The 21,635-nt window shown below is 42.5% G+C and overlaps 1 long non-coding RNA gene across 2 annotated transcripts; it reads left to right on the top strand.

The window, feature by feature from the left end:
• Window positions 1–479: 479 nt before the first annotated feature.
• LOC118656379 lies at window positions 480–20,912 on the top strand. 2 transcript variants are annotated; one of them, XR_004967591.1, is made up of 5 exons: window positions 480–1,363; window positions 8,947–9,055; window positions 11,315–11,379; window positions 12,436–12,566; window positions 19,759–20,912. It is a non-coding gene; the product is annotated as an uncharacterized LOC118656379 (long non-coding RNA). The 2 variants fall into 2 exon arrangements; XR_004967590.1 differs by lacking the exon at window positions 11,315–11,379 and having other exon boundaries at window positions 869–1,363.
• The last annotated feature ends 723 nt before the right edge of the window (window positions 20,913–21,635 follow it).

Genomic DNA, 21,635 nt, shown 5'->3' with positions numbered 1-21,635 from the left:
CGCACCTTCTCGCGGGCGCCGCCACGCGCCCTCGGCCTTTGCCCCGGCCCACCGCCCTCCCTGGGCGTCGCTCCCCACGCGGGACCCGCCTCCAGTCCGTAAAAAGGGCCCGGAAAACTTAATCTCGAGCTCGGTGCCGGCACCCGGCAGGCCGAGCGGGGCAGGCGGTGGAGAGGTCGCCGCTCGGACTTCCTGCCTCCGCCGCCCGACCGAGTCCGCAGGAAAAGTTTTCTCCGCAAAGGGCAGGCGTGTCCTCCTCGCCCAGAAGGAGTGGGTTGGGCGGCTCCGGGGCCGACGGCGCGGAGCTGGGTCCCAGGAGCCGAGGGGTGAAGGTTCGGGTCGGGAGGAGCCTAGCCCCACAACTTAGCACCCGGACAGCCGGGCCCGCCTCCGCGGCACCGCCCCCGCCGCCCTCAACTAAGCCCCTTCCTGCTGCAGCGGCCGCCGCAGCTGAGGTCGGGTCGGGAAGCAAGCGGGGTGAGAGGACGCGGGGATCGGGCAGGAATTGCCCCCCAACGGGCGCCCACCTGCCTGCCTATCCCGCCCCCCGTCGCCCCTTCCTCTCCGCTCCCCAAGTAGGGCTGCGATGAGAGGGCGTAGGGGGCGGGCGGCGGTGGCGCGCGGAGGAGGAAAAGGAGAGCAAGGAGAGGACTATCCCCGGAGAGAAGCCCGCTCCAGCTGCAGCCGCAAGTCCCCTCCTTCCTTCCCGCTCCGCAAACGTGGAGATGGCGGCGGCAGCTGCGAAAGGAAGCGCTGGTTTTCCAGCGCCCCTCGGCGTCCCTAACCGCCCGCCACTAGCGGGAGGAGACGGCGGCGGCGGCGCGGCTGCCGCTGGGTCAATAGGCGCCCGCTGCCCGAGAGCAGGAGCAGACGGCCGGCCCCGCCCCTAACCGACGCGCCGGAATGAGGAGGCGGGGCCGCCAGCGTCCAATCACCGCGCGCCTCCCGCCGGGCCCGCCCCGCGCCTGCCGCCCTGCGCCGGGGCTGTGGGGAGACCTCGGGCAGCTCTCGTCACTGCGAGGCAGCGCCGCTGGAGTTGAGGCCCTCGGAGGCTGGCTTCCAGGCGCCCGCTGCCCACGTCCCACGGGGGCTGAACCGTCTCCCCAGCGCCCTGTCGCTGTTCAGGTTTCCCGTCCTTGAAGACCCGGTCCTGGCGTGCCTTGGACGGGAACTCTGGAGCTGTAGGAGAAGAAGAGGAGAATGAGTTCCAAATTCTGTGCAGACTCATCTCTTCTTGCATTGCTTTTGGTGCCTTCCTGGCGAACCCCGAGGGGCATCAGGCTGCCAGGGCACGCGCCAGGCCGGTGTAGACATCCGACTACAGGATCTGTGCGGGAAGCCTGCGAAGTGACGCGTAGGCCAGGTGTTACTGTATTCCCTTCAAATTCACCCTTTTTTGACTGTGCTGTCTAAATGCGTCTGGGCCTTTTAAAGTACGTTTCCCTTTGCCAGCAAGGGCTGAAGCTGTGTCAGTAGAGGGAGCTGAAGAGACAGTGCAGGAAAGAAGTGGGGGTGGGGGTGCTACCCGGGCTTGGTGTATTGGTAGGCAAACTCTTGCAGCCTACCTGACTTGCTCTTATGCCGAGACAGCCGTTTCCTCCCGCGTCCCCAGCTCGAGTGCTTTTGTAGTGTCTAGCAGCGGTTCTCAACCTGTGGGTCGCGACCCCTTTGGGTGGCTAACGACCCTTTCACAGGGGTCGCCTAAGACCATCGGAAAACACATATATAATTCCGTATTGTTTTTGTGATTAATCACTATGCTTTAATTATGTTCAATTTGTAACAATGAAATTGGGGGTCACCACAACATGAGGAACTGTATTAAAGGGTCGCGGCATTAGGAAGGTTGAGAACCACTTTACTAAAGTGAGACTCCATAACCACCTGTTGCCACAAACACCGGCGCTGGTGAAAAAGGAAAGCGATTTGCTCAGGTGTCGGCTACCTGAGAAGATGTCAAGGTCCTATCTCAAAGGCCAGCCTAACATCTCAGTGCAGACAGAGGTTTTTATAAGGAGGGAAAGGGAAAACGGAACAGAGATGGAGGGAAGGGGGGTGAAAAGCTCTCCGTGTGCAGAGCAGCACAGCCCATTCTGATCAGGGCCGAGAGACTGGCCCAGTGACGGTCTGGCGGCCGCCTCCTGGTTTCTGTAATCCTGGAGTTCCCACTGAAGGGCAGATTCTCCTAGAGCTGGGACGACTGAAGGTCGGAGTCTGTACCTTCTGAAATTAGGTCCTAAGATTCCGATTCAAACATTCTGTTTATCTATAAGCTACGTATTAGTCAGAATCAGCACTTAGAGAAGCAATGTCAAAAGGATGGGGGTTTATCATTTCCCACTGTTACAACACTACCCCATGAGGAGCTTTCCAGGCATGCTAGAGACAGGCTTTGAAGCAAGTTCCAGAGGGCAGCTTTTCAACAAGTTGTGCAGGTGTGACACCTTAGTGCAGTGGTTCTCAACCTTCCTAATGCCACGACCCTTTAATGCAGTTCCTCATGTTGTGGTGACCCCCAACCATAAAATTATTTTCGTAACTGTAATTTTGCTACTGTTATGAATCGTCATGTAAATATCTGATATGCAGGATGTATTTTCATTGTTACAAATTGAACATAATTAAAGCATAGTGATTAATCACAAAAACAGTATGTAATTATATATGTGTTTTCCGATGGTCTTAGGTGACCCCTGTGAAAGGGTCGTTCGACCCCCAAAGGGGTCTCGACCCACAGGTTGAGAACTGCTGCCTTAGTGAGTTCTCTGCCATTCAGTGAACCAGGCTGTTCCCTTTCCAGTGAAGGCTGGCTCTTGGCCTGGGGAGGGAGGGAGGCCTAGGGGAGTTCTTTTTTGGGGAACTCTCTCTCTCAGCTCAAAGATTAGTTTAAGGTTAGCTCCTTGTAACTGTTATTTCTATATTTTCTATGGTTCTCTTTTTCACTAGTGAATGCCTCATTACTCTAACCCCCTGTTATAGTTAATACTTAGAAGCTTTTCATTTTTATTACGCTTTACCTGTAGCCACTAGCTTGCTTGGTTGATTGAAGGCAACTTGGACTCAATGATGACCTGGAGTTTGTGAGGTTGAGATATCAGAGCTTCCTGATATAATGTGGAACAGGGAATCCAAAGGCTTTGGGAAATGTTATACTGGACTTATCCTATTCAAACTGCATCCCCATTGCCCATCTGTTCCATGCAAAGGTCTATAAGACATTCCCTTCACCGAAGAATGAGAAATTAGTGAGGGAAAGATATGCACCTTTGAAAATTTCTGTGATGTTCCCCTCTGTAGGCAATGTTTGACTATAGAGGATGCAATTACTGAGATGGGCTCCTTAATTTCAATGGGAATGACAGGATCCAGAGTAGTGACAGTACATTGCAGACAAGGAAATACACAGATTTTTAAGGTTTACTAGGCACTGGCTCTGAATTGATGCTAATTCCTGGGGATGTAAATGAAGCCTTCGCTCGTGTTCAGCTCACAGTAGGTTTTGTTAGTTCAGTTGATTCACATAGCCACGGTGTGGTTATTTTCTCAGTTCTAGAACTGACAATACACCAACTTAGCTTTCTTACCCATGGGTTGAGGTCCATTACAATACAAAGAGCTAAGTGGAAGCTCCTGGAACTTTCACTTCCTTGCAAGATAGTAAACCAGAAGCAATTAATGCCTCCATAAAAGACACCAGCTTGGCCAGTGCAAAAGACATATAGATCTTGGAGGTGACTGTGGACTATTATAAACTTAATCAGGAGGTAATTCCAATTGCAGCTGCTGTTTCAAATGCAGTATTTTTACTGGGACACAGTACCTGGCAATTGTTATATTACTGTTGACTTGGCTAATGCTATCTTCTTCATACTTATTTATAAAAACCACAAGAACCTGTTGGATTTTACCTAATGGGGTCAACAGTGTGCCTTCACAGTATTTCCTCAGTGGTATAATTAGTTATCCTTAATATCATCTACAAAGATGTTGATTGTCCTGACATTCCACAAAACACCACATCAGTTCATTTTGGTTGTTCATAATGACAACATTGTGCTGATTGAATCTGATGAGCAGGAAATAGCAAGGATTTTAGATGCCTTGGTAAGATATATTTGAACTAGAGGGCAGAAGATAGTAATCATGAATATGATGTGACAACTGTTAAGTGGTCCTGGCAAAGCCCACACCTCAGGAATGGGATAAGTTCAAGATGGTACACACGATATAAGGAAATGGCCACTGAGAGAGGAATACAAGCAAATGGTGTGGGTTAGAAATGATGAGAATGGGTAATAAGAGTGAAGTGATTGCCACACATTGCTCATACCAATCATGTGGCTATGCTAGGGAAGCAACAATCCAGATCATAGAAAAGGAACACCCTAAACCCAGGGAAGTCAGGAGTTGGGGGAACAATTATTTTCTCCTTTTTGCTCTTACCTTTAGGACACTTGGCCTGGCCTGGCATCTCAGGATGCTTTAGTAGCTATAAATCCCCATTATTAACTACATCCTAGGTCTTTAGGACTTGGGTCCTTACTCCTTAGATCTTAAACTAAAGACTGTTGACCTTACAAGTGGATGACCTTCACCCAAGATGACAAGTTTAATTTTCTGGACATTAATATGTCCCCCCTAGCCTAATATTATTGTCAGTCCCCATGGTCTCTCTCTACCTTCTAAGAAAAAAAAAACTTTTCTTAGATCATAGCTACTCTCTGAATTTAATTGATTGCTGCATCTATCACTCCCTTCTGACCCTACTAACAAAAACTTAACAGCTGTTCCTTTGAACACTGAAGAATCAAACATTGACCCCCATGTCAGCAAAATGCTGTTGCTGAAGTCACTACAAATCTATTAGCAGAATGCAGTTCACCTGGGGCCATCGTACTATACTGGCAAGGCTAACTGGCTCTGATAGGCAGATTGTTTCTTCCAAAGCACTCCAGCCTGCTATGCAGAAATTATTTAGTTCTGATCAAGGAGTTTGTCCATCACCAGGGACACAAAATTGACTCACTCCTTGTAATAAGTGATACTTAATACTCCTAATACAGTTTATGCCCCTAATAGAGTACTACTTGTTATGTAGACATCAGGCCTATACTTGACTGACAAACAAAACAGTCTAAACCAGTGGTTCTCAACCTTGGCTGCACATTAGAATCACCCGGGATTCTTTTTAAAATCCTGGTTTCTGGGCCTTATCCTCCGGAAATTCTGTTTCTTTGTTACTAATGTTGTGGCCCCACCCCCTAACAAAGAAACAGAATTTCCGGAGGATGAGGCCCAGAAATCAGGATTTTAAAAAGATTCCCAGGTGATTCTAATGTGCAGCCAAGGTTGAGAACCACTGGTCTAAACTCTCTGATGCAAGTAATCATAGTCACATTGTGCCAGGCTTCCTGCTGGCCAGTCAGGGTAGAATATATTTAAATGCCAAAACCTGTTGCTGCACTCATATTAATGAAACAGGGAAGACAGCAATCTATTTCCTACCTTAGAAAGAAAGTAGCATGGCTCTCTAAGGCAGTGATGGCAAACCTATGACACGCGTGTCAGAGGTGACACGCGAACTCATTTTTTTGGTTGATTTTTCTTTGTTAAATGGCATTTAAATATATAAAATAAATATCAAAAATATAAGTCTTTGTTTTACTATGGTTGCAAATATCAAAAAATTTCTATATGTGACATGGCACCAGAGTTAAGTTAGGGTTTTTCAAAATGCTGAAATGCCCAGCTCAAAAGGTTCACCATCACTGCTCTAAGGTCAATCACAGCAGCACCTGAGACATACTTAGCTGGCTTGGTTCTGGATGGGGAGCCTTTTATCCTTCAAGTTGGCCTGATCATCTTGCCACGAGTCACAGTTGTAGTCACTCTCATTTGACGTGGCTTAAGACAAACAGAAAAGACTTGATCCAAGCCCCTATAATTAATCAGTACAATTAATTAGATAATCTAATGGGTAACTTGAACTCCAGGAAATAATTGTTACTTGGATATATGGAAAGTCAAGGGGTAGAGTTACTGAGAGACAGCTACCACATAACTATACATGTCTTAACATAGGCCAGACAGACAAGTCTGACCAGAGTCTTGTTGGAATGCCCTGCAATTTCTCCCTGACCAGGGAGAGATAACCTTCTTGTGAAGGGCTTTATTGCAGAAGACTGCCATAAAATTTATTCTCATCCATCTCCTTAGTATCAGTTGAGCACAGGACTTTCCATCTTACTCCACCCCTGCCCCCCTTCAAATACAGCTACAAGCTTTTTTTAAAAAAAAATAATTTTTATTGATTTTTTTACAGAGAGGAAGGGAGAGGGATAAGAGAAACATCGATGAGAGAGAAACATCGATCAGCTGCCTCCTGCACACTCCCTACTGGGGATGTGCCCGCAACCAAGGTACATGCCCTTGACCAGAATCGAACCTGGGACCCTTGAGTCCGAAGGCTGACGCTCTATCCACTGAGCCAAACCGGTTAGGGCACAGCTACAAGCTTTTATGTAAATCTAGAAATTGTCTGGCTTTAGTTTAGATGACTTCTCAGTAGATTAACCCATTACTCCTGTCTCTGTCATCAGGTCCCTCCAGTTAGATCATATTATGAGGCTAGAGATGTAGGGAAGTGACACCATGCTGATATTATTTTTGTTGTATAAGTAGTAATTGTCTGAATCCAGTTGAGCCTGTTACCATCCTACTGGCTGAATCTCTGCAACTGTGGCAAACCAACATAGCAAGTCAGTAGTGATCCCTGTGGCTGTGCTAGCCACCACAGTGCTGCTTAGAGGCTGCTCGACCACTTATTAGTTAGAAAGGGTAAGATTATCCTAATCTGAAGGGTGAATAAAGCCATTCTAACTTAGAGGAAAATACTCATGCCAAAAAATAGGAGTGAGCAGAAGTGAAACTTTGACATATTAGGGCAACCAAAAGGTGCAGGAATGGAGTAAGGAGTGAGAGGGAGATTGGAGACACAAATAAAAGAAAAGTTAAGTGAAAGATCAAGGTGGTAGAGAAGATAGAGTGAAGGGAACAGTAGCTCTGATGGAGAGAATCACTGTGTAAAAGAAGAAGACCTCCTTCCCCTCTGAGACAGAAGAAATCAACCTTCTCTCCATCCTTTCCAGTTCCCATTATCATCTGGTGTATCTTTACTAGGTCTGCTGACTAATCTTGTCCTACTGTCACCACTTTCCCAATATTCCATGTTTGTGATATTTTTAAATTGTCTATCACATGTTCTTTCCTAAAACCCATCAATGGCTTCCCAGCACCCAGGTTTTATTCTAATCACATTATTATGGACCCTAAGTTTCTTCACGTTTTGACCTCTGTCTTTTTATGTAGTCTTTGTCTCCTACCACTCTTTCATACATAATCTTCACTCTAGTTATGCTGAATAACTTGCTTTATCTGTAATGAGCCAAGCAGATAGAGTGTCTGTGTATGGTTGTATAGACTGCACTTTGAACATCTCCTCGAGGTCAATTTGTATAGTTATTAGAACTATTTTCTAGAATATGGCAGTAAAGTGTCTTATTCTAATGAAATCAATATAATATGACAATTTTGTGGCATATGGAAGTAAATTACTTTGAAGGAAGGGCCAATTTTATAAAAACTTGAACAAAGGTGCACCCCTGATCCTTGGTATAATTACTTATGTTTAGAATGTGTTCCAGCTGTCTTGTCCACCAGCAAATTACTTCTCATTCCACACAAGGAAGCTCAAACATTATATCTCTTCAAATATTACCAGGTATTTGATATAACTATCTCATGGTCTGGAAATATTTATGTTATCACACTTTTCAGTTGCCTAGTGTTGTGTTTTCAATATTCATCTTTATTCATTTTATCCATGAGGTGTTCTGGTTCAGAAGAAAATTTCTTACTTATTACCTCACAGTATTAGTAAATAAGAACTGTGTGCTTGCCCTCTTCCTCTCTTTTCCAGAGTGATTCTCTCCACCAGAGCTATTAATCCCCATCACTATATCTCCCCCAGGCCTCACCTCTGAGGCAAAGTGAAATTTATTACATGAGTGGCTAGATAACTCTATAGACAAGGGACAAGGAAGAATGATTTTTCTATGCTTATAAAGGTGAAGGAGGCAGCTGTCTATGGCTTGAGAGTCCCAAGAAAAGTGGATGTGAGGATGATCCAGGAAGGCCTCATTCACCAGCATGCAAGAGCAGTGGTCACACAAGAAGTGCTCAGGGCTGGGAAAATATCATACTGTGTCCTTTTCCCTACCCACATAAATACATGGAGGTTTGTTAGAATAAGCACTCACTTTAATCTTGAACAGGAAAAGAGCCTGGGGTGAGGTTTCTATAAGGCAGAGGTCTAGCTCCATACTTTTAGTGATGAGAGGATCTATATAAGAGTGTCAGGTTATATTTGGTAACAATTGAAAAGTTGGAAATTGGTATGGACAAAGTTCTAAGAACTTTACAAAATTTTATAATTATGATTGAATAAACTATAAAAGATGGAAAGTTCAAACATTTTCTCCACTCTAACTATTTGAAAAAGTGGTCTGCCAAGGGCCCTGAGTATTTCTACACATTTCTCTGGGTATGCTAAGAATGCAAGGTGTTAAATACTCATTACTCATGTTCTTTCTGACGGTTGCATTTGCAATGAGCAACCTTGAGCAACCAAGTAGTATCTTCTCCCAAACAAAGAGTAGGCTTGGTTAACAAACACTATAAAAGCAGTACGTTCCCCAAATTTAGTATTTCTTGTCTATGACAGAAATGCACTGTATATGCAGCACCCACCTGGACTTCTTTTCTTAGAATCAATGGGATTTGGGGGGTATGGGAAACTAGTATCAACATCATGCTTATGCTGCTTTTACATGCTTCATTGTCTCTAATCCAGGCATGTTATGTCTTCTGCTTGCATCCATGAAACAGTAATAAGTCCCAGACTATTCACAAATCCTGAAACTACTCACCTACATAAGAGAATCTTGACATTGCCATGCACAGGATGAGTCAAGTAACATAAGAAACTGCTGAGAAGGTAAGAGAAAGAGAGCTGAAGAAGGAAGCATGCCTTTTCTTTATGGTTCTCACTATTTGAAATTATTGATTTACTAGAGGCCTGGTACATGAAATTCGGTCACTGGCTGGGGTGGGGGGCTGTCCCTCAGCCCAGCCTTCACTCTCTCCAATCTGGAACCCCTCGGGGGATGTCCGACTGCCAGTTCACCACCAGAAGTCAGACATCCCTTTCACAATCTGGGACTGCTGGCTCCCAACTGCTCACCTGCCTGCCTGCCTGCCTGCCTGATTGCCCCTAACCACTTCCCTGCCAGCCTGATCGAAGCCTAACTGCTCCTCTGCCAGCCCAATTGCCCCCAACTGCCCTCCCCTGCCAGCCTGGTCGTCCCTAACTGCCCTCCCCTGCAAGCCTGGTCCCCCCTTAAATGCCCTCCCCAGCCAGCCCAGTCACCCCTAACTGCCCTCCCCTGCCAGCCTGGTTGCCTCTAACTGCCCTCCCCTGCAGGTCTGGTCCCCCGCAACTGCCCTCCTTCCCCTGCAGGCCCGGTCACCCCCAAATGCCCTCCCCTGCTGGCCATCTTGTGACGACATGGGCACGGCCATCTTGTGCGAGGGCTTGATGGTCAATTTGATTATTACCTCTTTATTATATAGGATTATGTCTGTTTCTCCCAATATAATTCAAGATCCTGGAAGTCAGGGACTTTTTAATTCACTGCTGTATCTTAATGAGTAAAGTAGTGTCTAGCAATGCTGAGGCTTAATAAATATTTGTTGAATGAATAAATGACTATCTGGGTCTTGAACCACCAGGTGTGGTGAATTGGTAGTACTCAGAATGGGTTACACTGGCTCATAACAGAAGTCTGCTCTCGAGCTGCATTTAAAGTTACTCCTCTTATCTTTGTGAATCAGCATTAAATATTTTATTCCTATAAGGTTGTTGTTTTTTTATATAAGTCCTTTAAAGAGAATTTTCCTCAAAATTATGTTATTAATCATTTCAGTCACTAAAGGAAGTACAATATGGGTATAGAAAGAAATGAATGCTATTGAGTGACCAGTCTATTCTAGATAATTTACTTGTGTTGCCTCATTTAATTCTCACAACTCTACAAGATCAATATATTAATATTTACTTTGCATGTAAGGAAATTTAGGTACATAGAGGTTAAATAACTTGCTTTAGCATACATAGCTATTAAATGGTATAGCTTTCTTTTTCTGGCTTCAAAACTCTTTCTCTCCCTACTACAACATTCTAGAGTTACGGTATTTTATTCCTGTGTTACAGTGAATGGGTTTTTCAAAATAACATTTAGGATGTGTAAGAGTCATGGTTCAAAATAAACAAACAGAAACAATTTTAGGTATTTTAAGTATGAAAGTATTAAATAGAGGGTACTTATAAAAATCCATGTCAGGATTGAAGAAGTGAGTTACAATCTGACCCTCCAAGAATCAATGATACCAGTTCAGTACAGAGTTGGTGTATCAGTATAGCTGAGGACTACTGGAACATGGGATTCAATAATTTAACCTCATGATAGAAGGTGGAATCAAAAAGCTACTGCTGTCACAACTGCTACAACTGCTTACTGTTTTCCAGGGGTTAAATAATGAACCATGGAATACCATGCAGAAAAATATTCAGATGACCTTTATTATAAAAGAAATACAGTGGGGCCTTGATTTACGAGTGTCCCGACTAACAAGTTTTTCGAGATACGAGCCGTCTCTTGGCCGATTTTTTGCTTTGAGTTGCGAGCTAAAATTCGGGTTACGAGCCAGCTTCAGATACCCCACCGCTAGTTGGCGCAGCGAACGTCACAGTGAACGCCACAACATCAGCCCAGCATCATGTGTCTCACTCGTTCACTGTTGATTTGACATACGAGTAATTTGAGTTACGAGCTCCGTCACGGAACGAATTAAACTCATAAGTCAAGGCCCCACTGTACAGCCAAAAATGGTCAGGAGGAAAACTTCTATTATGTTTTCTAAATCTTGCATGAGTATATCTAATTGATAAAACTAATTCAAAACCATAGCTCTAGGTGCAGAGGTGTCCAGGGAATGTTTTAAGCTTCTAGTGACTAGAAGTGGTTCTTAACCTTCCTAATGCCACGACCCTTTAATACAGTTCCTCATGTTGTGGTGACCCCCAACCATAAAATTATTTTCGTTGCTACTTTATAACTGTAATTTTGCTGCTTTTATGAATCATAATGTAAATATCTGATATACAGGATGTATTTTCATTGTTCGCAACCTACAGGTTGAGAACCACTGTAAGGTCTGCATTATGAAGTCACCATAAGAAGAGGGTGGAATGGACATTGAGTAAGACAACCTGCAACAGTATGGGATAAATACCAATACTTATACAGAATATTGTAAATATAATACAGAAGGTTATAAAATGTTCAAAACTGACATTAAAATCTTTGTGGCTATGATTTATCTGAGGAAGAACATGCTCTACACATATAATAAAGCCGATAATATATCTAAATGTGTATGTATCAGAAACAGGAAAATCAGTTGTAATGTAGTATCATTACTTTCATTTTTCTATAGCCCTTTGTTTGCTGACATGATTATTGACATGATTTTTTGGGAAAGGGAGGCATATTTCCAGCAGGCCCCAGAACTTTCTCTGGATTCTCTTTGTCTCTGATTTTTCATGTTAATCAAAAAGAAGGACTTAACAATTTAATAATCTAAAACTTCAAAGACACTTAACACACCCAGACATTTTACATGGAGGCCCCAAAGAGGCAAAAAGATTTACCCAAGGTCTCATGGAAACTGGACTAAAACCCAGGTTTTCTGACTTCCTGTCCAAAGCCTTTTCTTTTAATTTTTTTAACTTTTATAATAATTTATTTGAGCCATATTGACAACATGCTGGGAAGCAAGATCTCAAATGCTTGCTCCCCCAAAGCTTTTTCATCACAACAAAACCAAGCCTTAGATTGCATGCCTCTTAATACAGAGTGATACCATGTGCACATGTGCATGCATGTGTGCATGTGATTCCACTTATATCAAATTCAATAACAGACAAAACTAAGATATATTTTTAGGGAAGCATACTTACATTTGAACTAATGTTTGGTTAGTGGTGGATGCCAAGAGTTGTTACTGGGAAAAACCAAATGGGAACTTCTTAAGTGATGGGAACTCCTTAGGAAACTCACATTTTTGAAAGACTTAAGCTTTCTTTTATAAAGAAATATTAAAAACCCAATCTAATGTATATGACTTTTTTCAATAGCACTTAGTTTTAGTACTTACTATGTGACAGAGCCAGGCTAAATGTTTTCCATGGATAATTTCCTTTAACTCCCACAAGAGCACTCTAATAGAGACACTTTTATTATTGTTACTTTATAGATGAGGAAACTGAGGCCCAACCTTTCCCAAGTTGCCCAAATCTACAGTTGGGTAGCAGAGCTCGTATTTGATCCATCTGGCTCCAATTTCAGCAACGTAACCACTCTGCTCTGCTAGTCACCAGAAACTTAGTAAGTAAATTGTGCTCCCTTCTTTTTATTATTATTTTACAGTCATAAAGGTAATGTTATATATCTATATTAATAAGTCATTAATATAGTTATATTAATAAGAGAACAAACAGGATGCAAAATGATACACACACATATAATTGTGATTACAGCTATGTTAAAAATACATATGCATAGGTATAAAAGGCTAGAATATAAAACACAGTAAGTTAGGATGATGAAAATATGGGTACTTATTTTCCCACTTCTGCTTTTCAAATTTATTTTAAAGTGGCCGTATTAAATTTACAATGAGAAAATGTGCTCTAAAATAAACTTCCCATTTCCCTAAAACATAAAATTTCATTTCCACACTCTTCTCTCCTACAGCTTTGTATAATCTTTAGAAATCTATCCTGCTCAATGAGTGACTTCATTACTAAATTGATGGCACTGGATCATTCTAGCTATGCAAATCACAAACCCACAGCCAGCTGAGGGAAAGGCGGATAAAAGATTGCATTAAAAATTAAAGCAACATGTGGAGATGTGGAGATAATGTGCTTACAATTACTTCTACATATTTAATATTTATGCAATTACAGAGCCAGTCATGACAAATCTTAAATCTTGAATCATATTCTTTTTGCCCTTTGATGTTTTTGACCTTGAACTGAGACTGCCAAATAACATGTAAATAATGGCTTTGTGAGAAACATTTTCTTGGCCTATAATGATAAATGCTTTTTTTTCTTAGAAAGTGATCTCATTTCTTCCCAGCCTTTGTTTATTTTCAAAGCCTTGTATTTTTTTTTTTTTTACTCTGTTTTATTTTAATAACCCTTGCAAGCACTGAGCCTTTAGTCTTCCACAGTTTGGTTGTGTTGTTTTCTGGTGCTGCTGCTGTCAGAGGAAATTTACAGGGACATTAGCCTACTTGACAGGCACAATGAGCCACTAGGCTCTCCTAAGGAGAAACTTCCATGTGCTGTGGTGAGGGTTTTCAGTCCCACCGTCCCTCACACACCTTCATATACCACCATCATTCAGATACAAATCCCAAGCACTTTCTCTTAAAGGCAGTGCGCTGCATCCTGGATTTAATTCTCTGGTTTCTGATAACAACATTGCATTAGTTCTGCAGTAATGAATTCATATTTCTGGAACAATCTGACTATAGCAGTTTGTGGATAAAACCAGCATCTTCACTTACAGGGATATAGGTACCAAGTAAGGAATGGGTGGGAACCCTTTTTCCCCTCTAATGGTCACTGAAACAAAGAAGGTAAAATGGCAACCAAGAACTGTACAAATGAAATATACAATATAGTTAAATTTTATGGAAGGTGTTTAGAGAAAAAATTCAGAAACAGTTAATTTACTTTTTTCAGTGTGTCATAGAAAAATGATCAACAAGAATCAATAAAATGTACTCAAAATTAAAAAACATAAAATGAGACATAACTGAAAGGGTAAGCTACTTTTTGGCAAATCCCAAATAAATTAGAGTATTTCCCTAAAGCCATTGCAGAACCAAAGGCCTGTGCATTTTCTGTTTCATCTATACTACGCAGACCCTCAGGAAGTCAATTTACTAAGACATAGCAGTTCTGGTATATTCAGACCCTGATGCTAAGTTATCTCTTCAATTTAAACATATCTAAGCCTTTTAAATAATTTAAGGTTTTTAAAAGAATATTCCATTTGCTTTGATATGTTTAAATTATAAGCATACCACTGTGTAACCTACAGAAATTATTTAGAACAGTCCAAATTCACATTAAGTTTCTTGCTAATTCTCTGTAAGAAACAGATATATTTACGAAGCCAATCCATAATATAGGTCTGAGCTGCCCTGTTTGTTGAATGAATAAATAAGTGAATGAACCTTGCATTATCTGGAAACTAGGAATAGGTGGCTTTCAGGTGGACTTATTATTTAGAGAAATAACTGGGAATATTATTTGTTTGGCCCTGTCTTAGTACAGGCTATTATAACAATACTAGAGGCCTGGTGCACAAAATTCATGCATGGGTAGGGTCCCTAAGCCTGGCCGGCGACCAGGGCTGATCTGTGGGGTGATGGGGGGGGGGAGGGCCCTGCTGACACCCGCCTTGGCTGGCCTGGCACTGCCCACTCACCAGCCCTGCCCCCCCCCCCCCAACCGCCTCCAGAGGCGACTGGCAGGGCAATCAGGGAGGAGTGCAGGGGGCGCTGGCCAGCCCCGTCCCCCGCCGCTGGTCGCCTCCCTCTGTAGGGAGACCGACGGGGTAATCGAGGGGCCCCCTGCTGGCACCCTCCTTGGCTGGCCTGGGGCCTGAGGGCTGGGGGTAGCTCCTGCATTGAGTGTATGCCCCCTGGTGGTCAGTGCATGTCATAGCAACCAGTTGTTCCACCATTCAGTTGATTTGTATATTAAGCTTTTATTATATAGGGTACTATAGATTGGGCAGTTTATAAACAGAAACTACTGCTCACAGATCTGGAAATTAGAGATCAAGGTGTCACCATGGTCAGGTGAGGGCCCTCTTTCAGTTTGCAGACTTCTTCCTCTTCACATGGTGGAAGGGACTAGGGAGCTCTGTAGGGTCTCTCTTTCTGAGCACTAATCTGTTCACGAAGACACCACCCTTATGACCTTCCAGAGGTCCTGGGTCCTAATACCAGTGGGATTCAACATATGGATTTTTGAAAATGAAACATTTCAGCCAAAATAGGGCCCCTTCCCTTTTTCACTTTCTTGGGGTCATGCTCTCCAAATGTTTTGGAATGGCCAACTGCAGCTGTCTTCTCACCTATGCCCTCAGTCCCCCCCTACCTTTATGAGGGAAAATAAAAGTTTTTCAGTCCTGGCAGCCTGGTAGTCCTTGGAGAGACTGACTCATTGCTCAGGCTTCCTAAAAGGGAGAGCAGACCACAAATTCCTGTCTTTGGAGTGGTTCTTCCTTAGTTTGGTTTTCTGCAATGACAGGACACTCCTCTCTGCCTTCTGCTCCTCTGTAGTGACTTGAAGGATGAGGAGGGGGACCAAGTTTTTTAGGCTGTTAGGATGACTAGAGGTTGTTATAGCTAGTCCGGTGCAATGGCAACATGTGCCATTACCAGTAATCTTGCCCATTATCTGGAAAATACAGAAAACTTGAAGAAGAGGAATTATTTACTCTCACACAAAGAAAGCTAAGGCACCAAACACTGGACTTTATATACAACCATTTTCCATCTTAAGGTCTTTAGAAATAGAATTTATTAATTTATTAATTATCTAGGGTGACTTGAGTAAGATTCTTTCTGAAACAGGAGATAATTTAGCTATCTCCGTTTCCTGTTTCCATTTTCTTTAAAAAGACCCCACATATACCTCATACAAAGTGTATCTAAACTCATTTTGTGTTTGTTTATTTTTAGTTAAAGGGTCATAAAATGGATTAAATTTCATAAACAATACAAGTTTCTGTTCACCTCTAAATCAGTGGGAGATTTTCTCTAATTTTAACCCTAGATTATTTTAACATATAATTATCAAATGCCCACTATATGCCACGCAGGTAGACATACAGCATAATGTATATGTTAAACCTTTAATGTGCAGAATGCATATAGGTACTGAGAACTCTTTGGACCCTCTGATGAATCCATTCATGTTTTCTGTACACACTCATAGTTTAAACTCTACTTAGGTGACTGCTACAAATCCTGCATTTCATTTACTTCTTTGATCCCCTAGGACTAAACCAAAGACATTGAATTTCAGCTCCAGCACCCCCAACCCCAGCCTAATGGATGCATTTTCATTGGCATGGGTGTATCCAGGAGTAGTATTACATCACCTCCCCTAAGTCCTGAGGAGTACTAAGGGGAGGAGTACTAAGAACTCTTTACTGAAAGTCAGTGCCCAGGAAAATGAACTGCCAGAAAGGAGTGTAAAACATTGAAGCATTTGCCAGTCTACATGCCTGCACTCACAGCTAAGAAGCAGCTACAAGATGGATGGACAGGGAAAATGACTCATTTGGAAGCCTGGCAGTCAAAGAAAATCCAAACCCAGGAGCTTTTCTCCTAAGAACCCCTATGACATTTTATTCTTTAAATAAATCTTTTCTTCCTCTCCTTAGGTGAGAGATTGACATTTTAAGATCAATCATGCCTCTGCTTTGCAGGGTTGGTAGACTTAGAATAGGATAAATGGAAATTAAGCAAAATTTCCATTTTTTAAAAAAATAAAAATGTCCAAAATAGCAATTTTCTAACTCAGTATAAAAGAAGGATACTCTTACCCCAATGGTCATTCCCATTATTATAGTTATCTCAAGACCTTTTGATGTCAAAATTTCACCCTGTTTTATCTAAAAGCCCCACTTTGAACATACACAAATTTATTACATAAAATGCTTTATATAATGCATCTCAGTTTGCAAAATGTGCAACAGTTGGTATTGGGACCTAGTAGATTATTTGAAATTTAGCATGAGTCCCCAATTTCTGACATACAGAAGTAAGGGGAGAAAAAAGGAAACATCTTGATTTTTAGATCTCATCTTCCTGCATTTGTGGTTAGTTCATTTTAATTTATTTTATCAAAAGGATATAGTATCTTGCCATACACCATTGATCAGAAGGAGCACCGTTTCCTCTTTCCATTTCCTTAAAAAAGACCCCACATATACTTCATACAAAAACAAACAAACACCAAAACTTTGTTTTAAATGAAAGACAGGTAGTAAGGTAGGAGTTATATTGAGTAGCTCTCTCTATTTCCCTGACTTCCTAATAACATTTCATGGCTTTCTTTTCTTTCTTTCCTCACTCTCACTATAAATATCAGAGCTGGTGACTGACTTTTACTGCTGCCTTTCATGCAAACTTCTCCGTAAAGCAGTTACTGATTCTGAGAGCCATCTCCCTGTCTCCCACCCTCACTCATACAGTTTTCTAATGGGGCTAAGGGGCCACAAAGAATATAAAAAACATTGTAGAGGACATTGATTTAAACAGTGAAACTCAAAGGTTTGATTTTGGACTCAATGCATCAGCTCATACCAGTCCCCTTGGTGCATGGTACAAGGCAGCCACCCACTGAACATTTTACTGATTGAGAAGATGGCAAAAGGGCAGCCTAAGAGGGACACAAAGGAGAATAGAAATGTTTGCAGCAAAGCCTTCCCACAAACAGGAATTCTACTCCCTACTTCAAACACTGTTTCTCTTTGAATATAACTTTTCAAGATACTTTATCTTTCTAAAATGAGCAGCCTTCCCTAATAAAGTGAAGTTTAACGTTCTATTATACCTATCCGTTAACCTTCTTATATCACTTTACACTCACATCATTATTCTCCTGATTAAAGGTTATAAACAAATTTAGAGGATATATTGATGTGTGTGTATGTATGTATATGTATACATACTAGAGGCCCAGTGCATGAAATTCATGCATGGCGTGGGGTCCCTAAGCCTAGCTGGCGATCAGGACCAATTGGGGCCAGGCCAATCAGGACCAGGCCAGAGAGGAGGCGACAGTCGCTGGGTCGAAGGGAAGGACCCAGACGCTGATGCTGCCATCATCAGCGCTGCGCCACAGCGCAGTTCACTGCCTCCCACTCCTCCTTCCCTCGCCACCGCCACCGTGCTCCACTGGAGTGGGCAGCGGCAGGCCAATTAGGGCCTGCCAGCTGCAGGGAGGGATGGAGCACAGGAGGTTGGCCACCGACCCCAAGGAGGGAGCCAGCCCTCAGGCCCCCCTGGGAAAGAGGCTGTGTCCACCGCTACCCACCCTTGGTTCCCTGTCCCAGCCTAGGGGATGGCACCAATGGGGCGATCGAGGCCTGCCAGCTGGGGTGAGGGAGGAGATTGGCTGTGGGAGCACACTGATAACCAGGGGGCAGCTTCTGCACTGAGCGTCTGTCCCCTGGTGGTCAGTGCACTTCATAGTGACTGGTCATTCTGGTTGTTCCGATCGCTTAGGCGTTTTATATATATATATATATATATAATATATATATACACACACACACACATATAATCAGATACTATAATTTAAAACATAGAAGAATGGAATAATTAACCATGGTGATTAGCATTTTTGAGGACAAAATATGTGCCAGGCACTGTACTAAGCTTCTCAACTATTATCAGCTCTATTTTATAGGTTATTATCAGCTCTATCTTATGGGTAAGAAAATGGAGACATAAGATGTTAAGTAGCTTGCTTGGGGTCACATGGGTAGAAGGTATCAGGGCAGGCATGCATTAACCTAGGCCCTGCATTCCTTTGCTTAAAATTGGATGCTCAGTATCACCCAACAAATAATACTATGTGTTATTCAGGAACCTGGTTCTAAACATTAATTAAACTTGATGTTACTGCCAAACTTCTGGATTTTGTGATAATTCTATCTTCCTCAAAAGTAAAAGTTTCTAAGATTACAGCTCCTGGAAACACACTTTTAAACCCCAGGTTCTTGGGCTATGCTGGCCAATATAATAGCATGCATAGCTTCTTCAATTTCAATTAGATTAAGTTAGCAAAAACCTCCCAGTTGCACTAGCCACATTTCAAATGCTCAACAGCAGCATGTGGCTGGTGGTTACTCTGTTAGCTGGCATAGCTATGGGACATTTCCACCATAATTGCTGTGCGGCTCCAGAAACAGATAATTGAGGAGCTACAAAATACTAAACAGTCTTTGATCCGCTTCCAGAAAAAGAATGACATGTGTTTTAAAGCAAGGACATTTATTGAGCACCTGCTCTTGGCCAGGCACTGTGCTAGGTGCTGATGGTACAATGATCAGTTTGATCAATGAGGCAGACATGATTTCTGCCCTTCCTGGAACTCACAGTCTCTGCCAGAGTGACCCTGTAATGATAAAGGAGGCCTACATTCTAGGAGGCATAGAAGACCTAGATGACGCAACATCTAGCCCCAGCTTCACGGCAGGGATCAAGGCAGAGCTTTCTGGAGACAGAGGAATCTAAACTGAAGCCTTGATTGTGAGAAGACTCATGAAACAAATATGAGAAGAAAGATGTTTCTGATTGAAGAACCAGCCTGTGTGAAAACTCAGAAGGGGAGAGAACATGCCATGCTTTGAAGGAGTTCAAAGAAGTCAATAAAATTACTTTCTGCATTTTTTTGTTTCTTAGCATCAGAACTTAGGTAATTTTTTCTAATTCATTTATTTATTTATATATTTTTGCATTTTGTCCACACAGAGGAAGGCAGAAGAGAAAGAAAAAGCAGAGGACATTTCAGAAGATGTATGCAGGAGCTAAAAGTAGCTAGTAGCTACCCAGCACCACCCAATGTGCTCCAATGTGAAGAATGTAGGTGAACAGCAGCCTAGGGATGACAACAGCAACATGGCAGCCACTTCAGATAAAGGACATGTGCCCAATACTATGCTGGGTGGTTCATTAATATTATTTTACTCAATCCTCATCATAAATGTGACTGTTTTCCTATATTTACTTTTAGATAATTAGAAATTAGTAGAGCAACCCATTACATTGAACAACCCAAACTAATGAGCCCTTTATCTATCTTCTGAAATCACAGGTTATGGGGATCCCCAGTTCTTGCTTCTTCTCTGCCCCAGGCTAGTACTACCTAAGATGATCACATAGAGGGATGGTTGAACTGACATGAACACATGGAAGGAAAGTCAAAGAGTGGAGCTAAGAAAACTTGTGCTGCAGAGAAATTAGTTTTCACCAAATTAAAACTAAAGTACAATTCAAGAGAAAAAAGTAGGGAAATGCCCTATCTCTTTCAGAACCAACCTGTTAAACCATTTACCAATATTGACTTACCCCAACAGAAGAATTTTGTTTTTTAGAATTTTCCCGAAAAGTACTAACTAGGAACACTTGTATCAGACAGATTCAAAACATGTATGACTTACAGTGAGATAGTTCAAGCCAACTTTCTTCCCTCTCAGATCGCCTCAATCTGTTAAAAGCTCTTTTGTAACTCAGCTAAGATTTCAGTGCTGTATATCTACAGATAAAACTCTTTGTTCACATCAAGCAGTAATTAAATGTTCAGGGCATGAAATAAGCAGCAAGTTTGGCTTCAGAGCCATCTTGCAATTTGTAAGTGATCCAAGATAGACCATATGCCTTTAAATCTAGATGACTGCATATGTATTCAGGAGAAAGCTAGCTGCCATTTCTGCACAAGAGTCATCAAAAGATGGAAAAAGACAAATTTCTGTAGCTTGTCTGATAAATGTATATTAATATATGTCCACTGAGAAGGTAAACTGCCCTTAACTTTTCCTTTTGGGTTTAAAATTCAGTTTTACTAGAGAAAACATTCAAACTGACAACTGAAACTTGCATTATTCTTCAGTAACTCATTGCAATGGACGGGGGTAGCCATTTGGACAGAGTTGTCTGTTTAGCAAGGGCTGCCGCATCGTTTGTTTTGTTTTGTTTTGTTTTGTTTGGCTCTTTAATGAAATTCCTCTCCTATTCCACACTGGGACTGTTTATCATTGTTCCACCCTGATTCCTGAACAGGCTCTCCATGGCCTGTGTGTGTGTGTGTGTGTGTGTGTGTATGTGAGAGGGGGGGGGGGGAGAGAGAGAGAGAGAGAGAGAGAGAGAGAGAGAGAGAGAGAGAGATTGGTTCATTCATGAACATGTGGCATAGCCACATCAATCTGAATCTTCCTTGGGAATGCTTATACAGACATGGGAAAGATAAATCTACCATCCACCGGCTTGCTAAGCTAGGAGGATGTGAGAGTGAGGCTGCTGGTGGTCACCTTGCCACCATGTGAAGAGAACCTGTGTGAGAACAGTCAAGCAGGGGAAAACAGAACTGGGAGATGACAAAACAGAACTGGGAGATGACAATCAGCTTTCTGACCACATTGCTTGGGCCCCAGATTCTGTGGTGTCTGATGTCACTTCATGATCACTGAATGAGTTAAACGATGTCTGGCAACCAGTGGGTACTTAATAAACATATTACTTCCCATCTTTTTTCCTCCCTCTTTGACTTTGGGAGCTGCCAGAGAATTCAAACCATCTTCTGTTTCTGGCAGTTAGAGCTAAGCCAATAAGACAGAATGGAAATGACGAGC

Source organism: Myotis myotis, unplaced genomic scaffold, assembly GCF_014108235.1.
Source record: "Myotis myotis isolate mMyoMyo1 unplaced genomic scaffold, mMyoMyo1.p scaffold_m19_p_5, whole genome shotgun sequence".
Lineage (NCBI taxonomy): Eukaryota > Metazoa > Chordata > Mammalia > Chiroptera > Vespertilionidae > Myotis > Myotis myotis.
The sequence above is the reverse complement of the archived record's forward strand: the minus strand, read 5'-3'. Positions and strand labels throughout refer to the sequence as shown.